Below are 12085 nucleotides of genomic sequence, written 5' to 3'. Positions count from 1 at the left end.
ATTATTATTATTATTATTATTATTATTATTATTATTATTATTATTGTTGTTGATAGCATTCATAATCAGAGTATTGTAATAGCGACCGTAGCAATAGTAGTAACAGTAAAACCAGCATCAATAGCAGAAAGAATACCAGTAGTAGTAGTAGTAGTAGTAGTAGTAGTAGTAGTAGAGATAGGAAGTGCATCAATAGCAGTAGTAGTTGTATTAATAGCAGCGGTAGCACTAACAGGTTCAAGGTCTCGATCACTTAGCATTCACAAGCATGTTCTAGTGTGTGTGCTGAGCCATAGTTGTGAGGTAGCGCTGCCGATCCCACCTGCGTTATGTGTGTGTGTGTGTGTGTGTGTGTGTGTGTGTCATAACTACGCGTTCCAATTCTAGTGTATGAAGTTATTTTCGTCGTTCTCCATTGCGAGTGTTTGTTTGTTTTTTCTCTCATTGTTTATTTTTTTCTCAGACGATATTCAAAATAGAGAGTCGTGGGCGGTTACGTTTTAGTGGTGGTGATGGTGGGTGTGGTGGTAGTGTTGGTGTTGGTGGTGATGGTGGTGATGGCTTACGTGGGAATGTGCAAAGCAAGTACAGGTGTGTGTGTGTGTGTGTGTGTGTGTGTGTGTGTGTGTGTGTGTCATATCTGTTTTTAGCCCCTGATTCAACCGTTATGAGTCGTTGTTTTTACTACTTTTGTTGTTGCTGCGGTTAGAGAGAGAGAGAGAGAGAGAGAGAGAGAGAGAGAGAGAGAGAGAAGTAAAGGGTCTGCAATGCCTTAGTCCCACGGGAAAAAAAAAAGTTGTTTGACCTTCCGTCTTGAAGGGAAGAAAGGGAATGAAAATGGGAGAGGGGAAACTACTAACGAAAGGGAAAGGAAGAGGAGGGAGGAAGGTCAGACAGGGTGAGTGTTGGGATACAGAGAGGATGAGATGAAAAAATAGGTTAAACGGAGTAGGGAGGGTGAAGGACGAGGAGGAGGAGGAGGTGGAATAAGAAGAGGATGAGGTTAAAAGGAAGCAGGGTAGAATTGAAGTTAAGGATGAGGGTTAGAAGGGGTGAAGGTGAAGGTAAGAAGCTTGGGAAGGCGAGAGGAAGGGTAAGGATATGAGGTGAGGGGAAGAGGAAAGGGGAGTAGAGGGGAAAGGGGTGGAAAAAAAGTGAGTATAAGACTGAGCAAATGAGAGGGAAGGGAAAGGGAAGTAAGCGGAAAGTTGCGGGGAGGGGAAACGAAGGGAAGCGAAGGGAGGGAAGGGGAAGGGAAGTTAGTGGAAGACTGAGGGGAACCAAGGGGAGGCATGAGGGGACTGCGAAGGAGGCTGAGGGGAGGGAGGGGAGGGGAAGGGTGAAGAGTTGAGGGTGAGGGTACTAGAGGGGGAGGGGAGGGGGAAGGGACGGCAGGAGGCTCACGCAGGGAATATCGATCCAAGTCATGTCTGGTGTGTCTGGTCAGGGCCGGCGAGGACACACGGACGGCGGCAAGGAGGAGGAGGAGGCGGCGCCCCACCCCCAAGACAGGTAATCAGCACAGGTGTAAATGTGTACATATATATATCACATCACAACAACAACAACAACAACCACAACAAAATGAGCCTGGCGTCAGTTGTAGTACACGAGAGAAAGGAAGCAGTTTTAAAAAGGAATGGATGAAGGAAGGAAGGAAGAAAGAAAGGAAGGAAGGGAAGGAGGAAGGAAAAGAGGAAGGGAGGGAGAAAGGAAGAAAGAAATTAAGGAAGGAAGTAAGGAAGGAATTCCGAAAAGAAGGGAGGAAGGGAAACTGGGAAGGATGGAGGGAGGGGACGGAAGTAGGCTTCTTCCCTCGTTGGCTAATGGAGCGAGGTCATTCCTAGGAGATACGGAGCATGCTAAAGTCGAGGGGAAACACAAAGGAAGAAAACTGAAGGGGCGGGACAGCCGTGAGGAGAAATGAGGCGTGCGTGCATGGCAGTAAAAAAAAAATGCGTAAATAAATGAGCGAGGGTAGTGCATGATAAAAGTTAGAGTGGACATCAAAAGAATAGAGGGGTACATGTAGTTCTCAGGAAAAGTAATACATGAGAAAGTTAAAGAAGGACCATAAAAGAAGAACATTGTAGTGAGTTATCTTAGGACAAACGAAGGTTGGATAGCACTCATAAGGAAACAAATTATAAATGTGTGTATAGAGAAACACATAAAGTTCCTTGGAAAAATGAATAGCATGTTAAATTTAAAGGTAGAGTGCGAAAAACGTTTAACTCTGAAAAGGTAGAAAGAATAATTAGGGGCGGAGAACTAAGAAGAAACGAAACTTATTCACGTTAAAGAAGAACAGTAAAAAGACTTGACTATCCGTTGACGGCGCTGTGTGTGTGTGTTAGAAGAGAGCGAGCTGCCTCAGGGCCATATTCTTAAACATTTCGGCGCTCGCCCACACACATTAGACAAGCCTTCATAAGAGTTGAGGGCATTTCCATGGGTAGTTTAGTTTTATGCCCCTGTTGGTAGTTTGACATAGTTTCCGTACCATGAACGTGAAAAAACACTTACTGCCATACTTCTGGTCCCCCACCCCCTTGAAAATTCACCCAGAACCCCTTAATCTTCATCTGGCTCTCCTTCCCCTTCCCTTGGCACACATTTACCCTCTCTGGCACTCTTCCTAACCCGGGGACAGATCCTAAATCCTTCTTCCCTCCGCCTTACGTGGCCCTCCCGAATAGTGCCTCTCCTTGGCTACTCTAGATCCCCCCCCTGGCACCCCTGAGCACTCCCCTAGCACCCCTCCGCCCCTGGCTGTCCTATATCCTCCTCTGTCCTCCCCCTTGGCACCCTTCCTAACCCCATAACAGTACCCAAAGCAGTGTAGTTGTAGATGATTTGACCACCTTTATAATCAAACAATATTATTAGTTTAACAGCAAAGGCGGCAGCTCAAGGGAGAAAGAAGCATATACAAATAAAATAAAATAAAATAAAATGAATAAAAAACACTATAAAGCTGCTCTCTAAAAACGAAAAGTAGTAGAATATAAACCCGCAAAGTAAATAGTGAAATCGCAAATAAAATAGAACCCAAATCAGTAATCACATATAAATAATAAATAGTAAACGTAAAATAGTAGGTAAAATAATAACCTAAGTCCGTGTAAATAGCAGGGGGAATGTTTTAGAGTTTGTTGGGGGTAGGAGGAGGAGGAGAAAAGTCGGGGGTCCTTTGGCCAAGAATTATAACCCCAAACCTTCTCTAACCTCCAGCCAGCTCTTCCACATGCCACTCATCGCTTCCTGGCATTCCCTTCACCCCTCTCACTTCCGCCGCTCCCATAGAACCACACCACTAGCCACTAGCTAACTCCGGGGCTCATCCCTACCACAGCAGCAAGAGCAGGAGCAGGAGCAGGAGGAGGAGGAGGAAGACGCACCGTAGCCTAGCAAGCGCCACGCCCTCCCCTGCGTCCCCTCACTCCCTCCTCTCCGCCGCTCCCGCCGCTGAGTCACGCAGCTCACTCCGCCCTTCCCCCGCCGCCACCGCCGCCGTGCTACTGTAGACTAAATTCCCTCGTCTGGTTCCTCTTGTCTTAGGAATGGGTGGAGTGTGTTGGTTGGATACAGTAAGTGAGGAGAGGAAAATGGAAGTGGGTATAAAGGATGAATTAGTGTTAGGCTGCTTTTGTAGGCAAGGTGTCCTCCTCTTCCTCTTCTTCCTCGTCTTGTCGAAGGATTTGAAAGGGTATACAGGAGGATAAAGAAGTGTTGGGGGGAACAGTAAGGAGAGGAAAATGGGAAGGGGTGTTCTGGAGTTTTTTTTTTTTTCTTTGTCGTTTAGGTTTCCTCTTCATCCTACTTTTATCTAAGGATTGCAAGAGTAAACAGAAGGATATGGAAGTGTTGGTGGAAAACAGTATAAAGAGAGAAAAATGGCGTTGTGTTAGGCTGTTTTTGTCGACTATGTTTCCTCTTGTGCCTCATCCTACCGAAGGCTGGGAAAGGGTACAGAAGAAGGGCATGTTTAGGAGTAGTGAGGCGAGCAAAACAGGTATGGGAGGAAGGGAAGAAAGCAAAAGGAGTCAAAAAGAGGTTCCTTCGTTTTGTTCGCCTTGTCATGGGGCGGGAAGGGTACAGAAGAAGGGGGTGTTTAGGGGACGTAGCGAGGCGAGCAAAACAGGAATGGAAGGAAGCAATAGGAGTTAGATAAAAAAAAAAGGTTCTTTCTTGCTCGTCTTTCCTGATATTGGGAGTAGCTATAGAAGGATGATGATGGAATTTGTGGATGATGATGTATGTACGTGTATGGGAACAGTGAGGTAAGGATATCATGAGCGGTTGTAATGGAAGGAACAAGAGATGAATGTGTTTTTCTTGGTTTTCTTGTCTTTCTCGAAGGTGGAATTGAGGACTGTGGTGGGAGACGCAAGAGTGGCAGCAAACTATTATAGACGAATAGGAGGCGGGGAAAGACATGTAGCAGTTACGTAAGGAAAACAGGAATAGAAAGGAAAGAATGGAGGAAAGAAAAAGCCAGTGAAAAGATATTGGATAGAAATTTTCAAGTGAGATAAGAAGGAGGAGGAGGAGGTGAAAGAAAAAGAGGAAGAGGAGGAAATGCTGAAATGTGATGTGATATGATGTGTGTATGTGTGTGTGTGTGTGTGTGTGTGTGTGTGTGTCATCGATTGCAAGGACTAACGAAGAAGAAATGCGATAAGGAGAAAACAAAAGAACTTCAGTAGCCGTCTATATGTGACTAATGATGATAAATGAATCAGATATATGATTAACTCACTAACTGGATGATGGTGGTGGCGCGGCCCAGGTGACTCAGGTGTGATAACTAATGGAAGATGTGGTGATGAATGGAACGGGTAACTAACTAACCAGGTGAGTCAGGTGTGATGGCGTGACTCAGGCAGTACAGGTAGACGTGTTATTAGAGCAGGTGAGACGCGCCGACCGTGAGTGGGTGAGTGAGTCGGGTGTGAGTAGCCGTGGGAAGGGAAGGGGGAGGGAGGGAGGAAGAGGTGAGCTTTGGACTATACACTGAGTCACGCAGGAGAGAGAGAGAGAGAGAGAGAGAGAGAGAGAGAGAGAGAGAGAGAGAGAGGTACAGACTTTTTTCATGCATCGTCTAATAAGAGTTACTTCCCTAACGCAAGGTCTTCCCCAAGAGTCACTACGAGCATTTCCTTCCCGTACCTTACCTCCCTCGAGTTTGCCAAGACACTCCCCTCCTCTCCCCTTCCTTGCACCCTTCCAACTCTACCTCCTCCTCCTCCCCGCCTCTCCCCAACCTGCCGCACGGTGGGAAGATTGGGGCGTGGCACTGGCGGTGGTGGTGGCTGTGGTGAGGGTGCTACTGGGTTCACGGGGAAATGGAAAGGATGGGAAAGGCTGGTGGCATATGTAGTAGTGGGGGTCTTTTATGACTGTGTGTGTGTGTGTGTGTGTGTGTGTGTTACGTCATCCACTAACTCCACCATAACCACTACTACTTCCACCAGATCCTCACCATCACCACCACCATACCACCATCACTACTATCATTCCACTTCTTTTCATTCACCATCACCATCACCACCACTACCACCACCTCACCACCACTTTTCTACCATGTGACCTTCACCACTTCCACAAATGCCACTTCTACATCACTTCTACCATCCCATTACTCCATCATCACCACCATCATCATCACTACACCATCACCATTATAAACACCACTGCCTCCACCCCTACATCTCCATATTTGCATAGTTACCAACCTACACTCCACCCTGGGCTGTTGCGGGGTAGCGGTGGAAGTGTGCTGTGGAAATAATCAATGCTGTGTGCTGTGGATAGGGTGCGGGGGCTCGGCGGTGACATTGACAGCAACAACAACAGCAGCTCTATAGTATCAGGGAAGATCAATACTGGTGACGAAAATGGATACAACAACAACAACAACAACAATAACAACAACAACACCGACATACGAAAATACCAACTACACAGGAAAATAATAACAATAGACAAACAAACTAGAGACAACACCTATAACAACAGTAACATCAATAAGACTAGCAACAACACTGCCAACATCAACAACAACAGCAACACGCAAGAAACACAGTATTGCCACAATGAAGGTCAAGACATGAAAACAAACACGTACTATCTCTCTCTCTCTCTCTCTCTCTCTCTCTCAAACCCGTCAACTACATCCTTCATTCTTTTCCATCTCTCTAGTGTTAGATATATGACGCCCTCCTTTCCTTCCTTTCTTTCCCTTTCCTCATCCTGACCATTTCTCGTCCTCAGTGCACTATTTTTTTCCTTCTCATCCTCACTCCCTTGATGCATATGTTACTCTCCTTCCTTTTCACACTTCTTTTTTCCTTCTCCCTCTCTAGCAATGGGGTCGGGGCTTTCCTCTCTCCCTTCACTCTCCATCTATATTGCATCCTTCCTTCCCCTCTCCCTCTTTTTATCCCTCGCTTACTCCCATTGCAAAAGAATCGGGCCCGTCCTCTCTTCCCTTCCCTTTCCATTGTTTACACCACCACTAACCCCACCACTACCAATACTATTACAACTTCCACTACCACTAACCACAACTACCACTACCACCAGTCCACAAGAACGCTCCAGTCCGCAAAGCAAACCGAGCACGAGAGATGGATGGTGTGAAGAACCGACGAACTGTCTTCCTGTGTTCTGTGCTCCATTAAGAATCTATATATATTTTTTTCACTCATTTTATTCATCCACCTACCCGTTTATGATTATGTATGCGTTTATTAATTGTTTCTATTTATCTAGGCAGTTGATGTTATGATTAGTTTTGCAGTAGAAAGTAAGGAAAATATGGAACTCTTGTTATTTTTGCTATTACTGTTTTCCGTCTTTAAATTTAGTTTATATATATGCAGTATTGAGAGATCTATTTCTTCATTCATTCATCCGTTCACTCAGCCATCCGTTCATTCATTCATTGTAGGAACTGTCAGCCTTAGTAGTTCAAGGTTGCTGTTTTTTTTATACGTTTGAAATCTCTCTCCTAGGAGGTGTAGGGAGAGGCGGAGGGGGGGAGGGAGTGGGAGAGGAGGTGAGGAGAGGGGGGGAGGGCATATGTCAGGCATCTGTCAGAGGGGGGTGATTTTAAGCGCGCGAACTTGTGTGTGTGTGTGTGTGTGTGTGTGTGTGTGTGTGTTCCCATATTGTCTCCCCTTCCTCCCTCTCCCTCTTCTTCACTGTTCTCCAAGGAATTTGATTTTCACTCCAGTCTTTCCACTCCTTCATGACCCAAATAAACAGCATTGTGCATCGCCATACTTATACAAACTTTTATTTTTGCTTCACTCCTAAGACGAACAAAGCCCCGACAAGAACTAGTATTTTCCTGTTGTATTTTCTCTTTCCCTTGACCTGCCTCCATTCGTATCTGTCAACCTCAGGAAAGCAACAGCGAATAAGGAAGGAAGGAAGGAAGGAGGGCTGACTTGCCAGACTCTACTTTATCGGGGTTGGCGGTGATGGTAGTGGACTGTGGGCGGCTATAACCTAGGAAGAGAGAGGGAGAGCCTGGAGAGGGAGAGGGAGAGGAGAGATTTGAAGTAGAGAAACGCGAGCTACAGAGAGCAAGGGAGGAGCGAGGAAGCCAAGCCGGTGATGGGAGTGGATCGGTAACGGTGCGTGGTTTAGGGAGAGGAGGGAGAGGGAGAGGAGAGTGCGGAGAAGGATGGGGAGATTGCGGCGTGGAAGAAGGAAGACGTGCTGGCGCCAGAACTACCCATGGCGCCATTTGTCCAGCGTCCACTCGTTCTGGCCACGGCGAGATGGTTTATAGTGGTGGAAATGGGCAGATGAACGATAATAAAATAGCATCTCATCGCATTAAACAAAAAATGAGAAAAGGTTAAAGACTAGACCTCACTCAACTACTACTACTACTACTACTACTACTATACTGCTATGACTGCTGCTGCTGCTGCTATACGTTAGGGAAGAAGGGACTGCCCCACCGAGGATGTTGAGTTCCCGCAGGGCAGGACGAGAGCGGATGGGTATGGATGGGGAGGCGGGGAGGGGACAATAGGTCTGGGGGGCGGGGAAGGGGGGGAGCGCGTTGGCTATGGTGCCGGTAAATACGTTACATTCAAAACAGGATGCTCTTCTCCCTCCTTATCTTGAATTTGCGGCTGACGGCCACTTATCTAGGCACTGCGGATGCGAGATTCGGGGACGGGAAACATACTGATTTTTGAATTGTGTTCTCGTATTCCTATAGCAAAAAAGTACTACCACCATGCTGTCGTGTATCTGCAGGGAGCGCATTGTTGCCTCGTCTCCTGCTGAATGTGTGTGTGTGTGTTTGTGTGTGTGTTCCGCTTGCCGTTGCCTCGGGGCTGCATCCCATCCCAGCACCTGCCCCCTGCACTCTCCACCATCCGGCACCCTCAACTAATCAGCCAGATCCTCATCTCCTATAAGCATTATCATCAATGCAAATTAATGCTAAACACAACACTGCAATGTCTCATCGACAATCAATAACCAAAGTTTGATTTTTCCTACGCTTTTGTCTGCCACTCCCGTCACAGGCTCAGGGCAGCTCTCACCCACCATCTGCCTGGCCCACCACACTATTGCCTCACCAAGGTGGGCTGCCAGTGCACTCTGTCTCCCACCTCGCAAAATTGCGAATCCCGCCCTCCATGCCGGCCTCTGCACCACCTTCACTTATGCCGCGCTGTGGAGCAAGTTGCCAATTTTAGCGACTTTGTCGCTACATATGTCGCTTGAAAAGTCGCCAACTTCTTTTTCCTTCACTTTCTTAATTATATTTCTTTGTCTTTTTTTCACACTTTCACCACGAAACGCTCACTTTATTGCAGAAGAACACTGGGACATGTGGAGATGGTGAGAATGAGAACAGCAGGAGGGAGAGAATTTTAGCGAGCTGGGGGCTGGCTGGCTGCGTGCGGTTGCGGCTGCTCTGTTGGCTATCAGGAGGTTTGATGAGTGCTGCTTGCTAATGATGATGACGATTAAGCCTGGAACTGTGTGTGTGTGTGTGTGTGTGTGTGTCATTATTACTCTTTCTTACTGGTGAGTGAGTACTGGATCGGCGACTTATTTAACACAGGCGCCACAGTCATGAATTATAAGGTCATCATCATTATCACCATCCCTCATCTTCCCACCAACCCACAACAGCTGCCTGTCGACCCTTGATTTAAAAAGCATGTGAACCAAACATTTGTGGAATGCCGTCACAGGAATGATATGCTCCTATTAAATCAATACATGAAGCGTACGTGTTGTCTATTTGCAAAAAGTACCTTCACTAAACCTGGAAGTCATTCGTTTATAAGCAAGTAATATAAAGTTGTAAATATACTTAAAGTAGTAAAAGTAGAACACTAACAATACTATTTTCCCAAAGATAAATAGTGAAGGAAAGCAGTGAGGTTATGATTCAAGCATGGCACGCCCTCCCTGACCAGCCAACAGATAACATGATGGCTCGGGATGGCTGGCTGAGGGAGGGCACTTGTCTCCCTCGGCTGTGAAAGTACTCAGCCGTCACCATCATAATCATCAGCAGCAGCGGCGGACATACCGTGTGGAGAGTGGAAGAAGGGAAGAGATTGCCCAACACACACACACACACACACACACACACACACACGGGCCACGCAGCTGCCACAATATTGGTGACTCACAGGAATCATGAGTAATGGGAAGAATTGAGCATCGCAAGAGAAGACCCATAACACGAGAAGGATTCATTTGAGCCGCCAAAGTTGAACCAGATAGAATAACGACGCTAGACTTGACTATATCCACGAAAATTATCTATTATCATCACATAGAACGCTGTTAACTACCTTCTCTTTAGTTTTAACCCCCCTAAATCCACCCCAATAAACCACCGAAGATTCTAGAAGCTCGTTTGACTGACTGACTGACTGGTGACAAGTTTCCATAATTTACACAATTTTTTTTTCGTTTGCCATCATGAGCGAAGTCTAACATCACCCTATCTGTCAGTCCATGTTAATAGCCTCCATCACTGAGCCCAAATCCACCCCAATAAACCACCGAAGATTCTAGAAGCTCGTTTAACTGACTAACTGGTGACAAGTTTCCACAATTTACACATCATTTTTTTTCGTTTGACATCATACAGAGCGGAGTCTTGCATCAGCCTATCTGTCAGTCCATGTGAATAACCTCTATCACTGATTTTAAAAGCTCGTTTGACTGGTGGTGGTGGTGATGGTGGTGGTGTATGGTGATGGTGGTGGTGGTGGTGAACCCTCTGACCCGGCACCTGGACCTACGTTGGGTGGCGTGAAGGAGGGAGAGAGAAGGGAGGAGAAAGGAGGGCAGGGGACGAGGAGGGGAGTAAAGGAGGCGAACTTTGAGGGAAAACGACCGACCAAGGACAGTGTGTGTGTGTGTGAGAGAGAGAGAGAGAGAGAGAGAGAGAGAGAGAGAGAGAGAGAGAGAGAGAGTGGCAACATATCTTTAATTAAGCTTAAACAGAAAGTCGGGGTCACGCAGGCTAATGTTTGGAGCAGAGGAGGCAAGCAGAGAGGCAGGACTGGGCGGGGCAGTGGCAAGCTAAGCGAGAGGAACATGCAGACAGACAGATAGACAGTAATAGAGTGACAGCCAGAGAGAGAGAGAGAGAGAGAGAGAGAGAGAGAGATGCTTTACCTTATAGAAAGAGAAAGTTGAAGGGGCATTGACTGTCTGGCAATATGAAAGAGCAATAATAATGAAATAAAAAATATACATTCACTTTGTGTTTAACATTTGCCACACGCGGGAAACATTTGCCGTCAGGAGAGAGAGAGAGAGAGAGAGAGAGAGAGAGAGAGAGAGAGAGAGAGAGAGAGAGGAAAAATCTGAAGAACACGTCTTTCCTCTCCTTTTCATCCATTCCTTTTTCCCTTTCTCCCTCACATTCTTCCTCCCCTTACTCCTCCATCTTCCTTCTCCTCCTCCTCCTCCTCCACTTCCACATCCTTCTTCCTCCTTCTCACAGCCTCCGAATTCACAGGTACGTACGACAACAATATTTTGTGGAGAGAGAGAGAGAGAGAGAGAGAGAGAGAGAGCGCCTAATGGGGGGTATATGGACAGCTGCATCTCTCTCTCTCTCTCTCTCTGCATGACTCACCACTGGTCTTTAAATTTTCCGCCAGCTGTGAGTCTTCGTATTACTTTTCATGCACTTTAATATCTTATCGTCTGCTGCTGCTTCTTGAATAGAGAGAAATAGTAGTAAATAATAATAAATAGTAAACAATATGAACAATATGAATAAATAAGTAGTGTAAATAGTAGACATGTGTAGAAAGTAGATAGCAAATAATAATGAACAATATAGGTAGTAAATCGTATGAACAATAAATAGTAAATAATAGTATGTAAGACAGGACAGGGTAGGGTAGTGCAGGGTTGATGAGGGCAAGCTAGAAGTTAGTGTAAGGCAGGACAAGGTAGGGTATGCAGGGGTGTGATAGGGCAGGAAAGGGAAGGGAAGGGGAGGGAAGTCCATGGCAGGGGAGAGGGTAGGGTGAAGAGGGTGTTCCTATACCTATAATTTTGCTTAAAAGTGCGGACATATTTCTGAAATGCTGTTTTACTATTATTATTATTATTATTATTATTATTATTATTATTATTATTATTATTATTATTATTATTATTGTTGTTGTTTTTGTTGTTATTATGGTTGTTTTTGTTGTTATTATGGTTGTTGTTGCAGTTGTTAATAAGATGTTCTTAAAAGCTTGTTCTACGTGAATAATTAGGGGCTTCTTTCAATGTAAAAAAACAAAGTGTCCTTATTTCTGTAGTAGTTATTTCGGATGTGATTTGATTTTGCTTCTGCATTTTTTTTTAATGCTCAGCTCTTTCCTTTATAAGCCCTGCCTTCTTTTTCTATACTTCCTTTTATTCATTCTTCTTTCATCCCTTTCTTCCTCTCGTCGTTTTCATTCCACTTTCCATTGCTCCTATTCCTCCCTGCTCGATTTCTATGTATTATGATTTTCCTTTTAATTTATTTCTATTTTGTATTTTTTTGTGTGTGTTCAGATTTCATTTTATG

This window comes from Eriocheir sinensis, chromosome 51 (assembly GCF_024679095.1).
Source record: "Eriocheir sinensis breed Jianghai 21 chromosome 51, ASM2467909v1, whole genome shotgun sequence".
NCBI classification, from domain to species: domain Eukaryota; kingdom Metazoa; phylum Arthropoda; class Malacostraca; order Decapoda; family Varunidae; genus Eriocheir; species Eriocheir sinensis.
The sequence above is the reverse complement of the archived record's forward strand: the minus strand, read 5'-3'. Positions refer to the sequence as shown.